The 5,238-nt window shown below is 27.0% G+C and overlaps 1 protein-coding gene across 1 annotated transcript in view; it reads right to left on the bottom strand.

Annotated features, from left to right (window-relative positions):
* The window catches only part of LOC107455484 (uncharacterized), a 383,034-nt gene that overhangs the window by 353,653 nt on the left and 24,143 nt on the right, over positions 1–5,238 (bottom strand). The gene's annotated exons all lie outside the window — the stretch shown is intronic.

Raw genomic sequence — 5,238 nt, 5'->3', positions numbered from 1 at the left:
TTTCTTACAGTGTAAGAAATTTAACAGAAAAATTTTAATTCAGTTCACCTGAACTTTTTTAGTTAAAAAGTAAAGACAAATGCTCTAAAACTTAATTTATTATCAAGAATTGATATAAAATGAAAAAAATTTACGTTATGTTATTTTCTACTGTGATATTTTTTTTAAAATGGAAGCTTTTATTCCTCAAAAAAACTTCGTATCAACTTATGTTGACACTTTATTTCATCTAAATCAAAATTTAAGTCATTTCTATAAATATTATTATTTATCGGTAATTGTTGTAAGCCATAAATTATCCACGTGTTGTGATTTAATGAATTATTATAAATAAAAACAAACTCCCATTAATCTGGGCTAAACTACGGTCATGCGCAGATATATGCGTTACTGTTACCGCAAAATTTTTCTGTGGGGTTAAACATATTTATTATTAATATTTGTGTAAAACTAACATTTTATCTTTGCTTTTAAAAGCTCATTTACTTTACTAAGGTAAAACTTTTGAGTACTGTGGTTTTGTTATATTTACATAGTAAATGTTTTTATGCTTTAAGTTCGTCGATTTCTAGAGCCTAATTAAGGGACTAAATTTTTTTTTTTAAGATTAGTAATTGATTAATAAAACCCAATTTTGCATAATTCTGGAAATTTAGAGTAAAACCTAAATTAATGTATAAGCTTTATATTTGAGCAGTTGCATCTATTAGAGTAAAGAGGTATTGATTTTCATTTTCACAAGGCATGAATGTTTTCTTGTAGTTGATATTTAAGCCTACATGCAAGTAGCTCCAGAAATGTTCACATTTTAATTTATCTAGAAAATCCTCTTAATAAAATAAGATAAAATTAATAATTCAGTAAAAGTTATTTGATTAGGGACAAATACTGTAGGAATGGTTATAACAAAAAATGCATGATTTAAATGAACTGTAGAAAATCAAGCCTTTTTACAGTAAAGGTGTAAAATATAAATCTGATACATTTATATGGAGTACTAATGCAAAGAATTTAATCTACTTACAATTATTGTTGTGTTACAGGAATTTGAAAGATATAAGGGTATTTTTATTTTTTCTGCTTAAAACTGGTCCCAACTCCCAATTTAAAATATTAATCCTTTTTATATTTATATGTAAGGTAAATATTTTATGATTAGGGAAAGAAAATAAAAATACAGTTAGCAATTGATTTATCAATAAATGGATAAAGAATTAAAATTTTATATCTTTTTCTTTTTTAAAGTTCCAAGTCTAGAGATATGTTCCAAAACTAAAGACATGCCTTCTTTTTCATATGTATTTGTGCCTATATATATTATATATATGTATATATGCTGATTTGATCACTTAAAATAACACTAAGGAAAGGATATAGCTTTTATATATGATAATTTTATGATGTATTTCTTTTATGTTAAAAAAGAAAAAAAAATTAAAATTCTGTAAATAACTTTACACAGTTATAAAATTATTCTAAAGTATTTTTTTAGATTAAAAACAAATATGAAAAAAAAACTATATTCTCATTAAATAATATAAAATAAGAATAGAAGTTTTAATTGCTATAATGAAAGTTTTTGTTACAATTCATTTCTTGCTAAAAACATAAGTATGCTGCAACAGATTTTGGGATTGAAAGTTCAAAGTTTTATTGTGACAGCAACTGTTTTGTCCAGTAATGAAGTTATTTTATTAGAGATTCAATTTCGTTGAAAGTTCAAATTTTTATTGTGACAGGAACTCTTTTGTCGTGAAGTTATTTTATTAGAAAATCAATTTTATTGAAAGTTCAAATTTTTATTGTGACAGCAACTATTTTGTCCGATAGTGAAGTTATTTTATTAGAAAATCAATGTCATTGAAAGTTCGAATTTTGATTGTGGCTGTTACTGTCCTGTCCATTAATGAAGTTATTTTATTAGAAAATAAATTTTATTGGCTTATAAGCCATTATAATTTATTTAGCTCAAATGTTTGGTCACTTGAGCTAGCTAAATGAGTGATACTTAATCAGCAGAGAGATCAGTGCGGGTATGTGTCATTGAAAGCTTCTCTCTTTGATAAATGGGAAATTTTTAGTTTTAACAAACTAGCTGTGGCGAGCAGTTAAGTTAAAAAAGTTTATTTTTTTTTCAATTCAATTATTGTTAGATTTTATTTTATAATTCCTAGTAGTCATAGCTGTCAAATCTACTAGATTTTCCTGTAGACTACTGGATTTTGCCAGTAAGTAAATGGATTTTCAATAAAATTTGTTTTTATACACTGGAAGGCTCTGCTATATTCTGAAACAAAAAACCTTGTAGTTTGATAGCTGAGAATACACATAATACCTACATTTAGTCAGGCTAAACAGAGGTCAATCCAGGTGGGTATTAAGGCCATTCTGTGGCCCATTCACAAAATGTTTATTTCTAAAAATGTTCCTCTTTATAAGTAAAGTTGAAAACTGACAGAGCATAGGTGTACGACTATTTATCTAGAAGGTGTAGTGGATCGTTAATATTTACCTTTAATTTTAAATACAAGTTATGGTAGAGAAGTCTAGCAAATATTTAAATCGGATTTCTAAAGCTAAAATTGCTGGACTTAGAGGTGAGTTCTATGAGCTGAAATTTAACCTTGCTGAAGATGCTATTACATTTCTGGTTTGTTACAAATTCACTCGAAGAATATAATAGAGTAGTATAAGTTTTATATCAGTAAGATCGTAATAGAAATTTTTGGAATTTTTTTATATAGTGGACTAAATTTACTACCAAATCTATAGTATGTTCAACGAGAACTGATAGTGGAAGTAATTATAAGGGTTGCTATTTGATCGCCAACAGTTTCTTTGCTGAATTGGCAATTTCGTTTGAATCGACAGAGCTTTCATTTTCATAGAAAAACGAAAATGATATTCGGTTTTTGATACCTTAAAGTTAGATAAGAAAGCGCAAAATTAAAATATTTACATGTAAATACGTTTCTAATTGTTTCAGTAAACACATAATTTTATTTTGAGAATAGTTTTATTGTATTTTTTAAATTAAAATTAAATTACTTTTATTATATTTTGCTTAAATATCTATGCTAAACAACTTTTATAATTTCATCGTAAAAGTCGTATAGAATTGAAAGAATGTTTAAAAAAATACTCTTTATTTTCATAATTATAATTTTTTTTTTATTTATTAAAAGTTGATTAATATTTAAAATAGTTTTATNAAAAGTGATTGAAAAAGTAACAAATCAAGAATGTTTGCCTTGGTTTAAAAAATAATGCAGTGTATCTGTGTATAATCCTGTATTTTAATAAGTGAAAATATAGTATTTTAACGTAAAGTTGACTTTTTTTCGCAATGAAATGCATGCAGAGCATTTGTATAAATTAATAAGTCCTGTTGCAGAACATTTGAAAATATTCTGCTTATGGGGTTTCTTCGCTGAATCGGCAATTTCGTTTGAATCGACAGAGCTTTCATTTTTACAGAAAAACGAAAATGATATTCGGTTTTTGATACCTTAAAGTTAGATAAGAAAGCGCAAAATTAAAATATTTACATGTAAATACGTTTCTAATTGTTTCAGTAAACACATAATTTTATTTTGAGAATAGTTTTATTGTATTTTTTAAGTTAAAATTAAATTACTTTTATTATATTTTGCTTAAATATCTATGCTAAACAACTTTTATAATTTCATCGTAAAAGTCGTATAGAATTGAAAGAATATGTTTAAAAAAATACTCTTTATTTTCATAATTATAATTTTTTTTTTTATTTATTAAAAGTTGATTAATATTTAAAATAGTTTTATATTTCATCGATTGATTTAAAAATATATTTGAAGGAACTGCATTTGTATTAAACTGTTATCGTTATTTTTCTAAGGGAAGTATGTGTGAAGCCTAATTTTTTTAACACGGAATAAAATGTCGTTCTTTTAAAGTTTGGTAAATTAGAATCATCGTCCACAGCTTTGAGAACTTTGTTTGTTGAATTTCGTTACGACGGAAAAAATCATGAACTTTTCTTCTTACAGCTTTTTTGTCGTAATCGTCAATGTCATCCAAAAGAGTTTTACGAGATTTAGTCTTCTTCGGTGATCCCTTTTATATTCTTTAATAATTCTGAAGACAGAAGCTGTGCTAACTCCCGATGCAGAAACCGCATGGTCAGCCACATCAATGATTGGAACATCTGGTTTTGAATGCACTTCTGTTTTATAAATGTTCAATATTATTTCTGTCTCAGCTTTACTTATGTAAGATTTCTTCTTCCGTTTTTTAGGAGGACTTAAATCTATCACTTCATTTTCCAGTTAGCTCATGAAGCTCCTGCAATAAGACACCAGGGCAAAACAAACAACCCTCTAAGAAATAAGAGTTTTTGCTTGACTGATAGGCACTATTTGTCATTAATCCAGCGCCAAGCAGACAATTATATTGCGCCAAATAGCACACCACTTTGTTTTATTATCCCCTTTTTGAAAAGATGTTTTCCCCTTTACCATGACGATTTTTGCTGCATATTATGCAAAAGAGTGATTTTCACAGTGTTCTATTCAACGTTTTCACAATTCATTCAACCACAATCCATTTTGGCGTACCGTCGGTCCGTAACGTATGATAGTGCCAATCATTTAACATGTTTGATGAAATACTTGAGAGTCCGTATGTGCGTCCACTGAACTGGGTTCAGTGAGTTCATTGCACCCTCATGTGCAACTCTGCGGCATTTTGCAAGATATTCTCAATTTCAGGCTTCATTTTCTACTTTCTAAAATCAAACCAAAAAATCTTTCAATCTTTTTATGTTGGCTAATATAATCAAAAGAATAGTCTTTGAAATAAGTTATTTTGCATTTTGTTAAGGTGTATAGTGCTTTTAAAAATGTTTTTTGAGTGCTTAAAAGGTGCCTATTTTTTGTTGAAAGATTTGGCTATGCACCCTGATCAAGGAAAGATTTCTTTGGCTGAAGCTAGTTGTTTTATCATGATTATGTTAGATCTTTGAAAATTATTTTGCATTTTGTTAATGTATATAGTGCTTAAAAATATTTTTTGAGTGCTCAAAAAGTACTTTAAAGGTGCTTATTTTTTGTTGAGAGATTTATCTATGCACCCTGTAGCCTGTTAATTGAGCCTATATCATTTTAAATGCAATTATTTAATATGTATTTTTTTATTTATCTATGACAAATCTGTTTTGTACCTTAAATTACAATTTTTATTATAAATATATATATTTTT

This window comes from Parasteatoda tepidariorum, chromosome 3, assembly GCF_043381705.1.
Source record: "Parasteatoda tepidariorum isolate YZ-2023 chromosome 3, CAS_Ptep_4.0, whole genome shotgun sequence".
NCBI lineage: Eukaryota > Metazoa > Arthropoda > Arachnida > Araneae > Theridiidae > Parasteatoda > Parasteatoda tepidariorum.
This window is presented reverse-complemented; position numbering and strand designations above follow the sequence as displayed.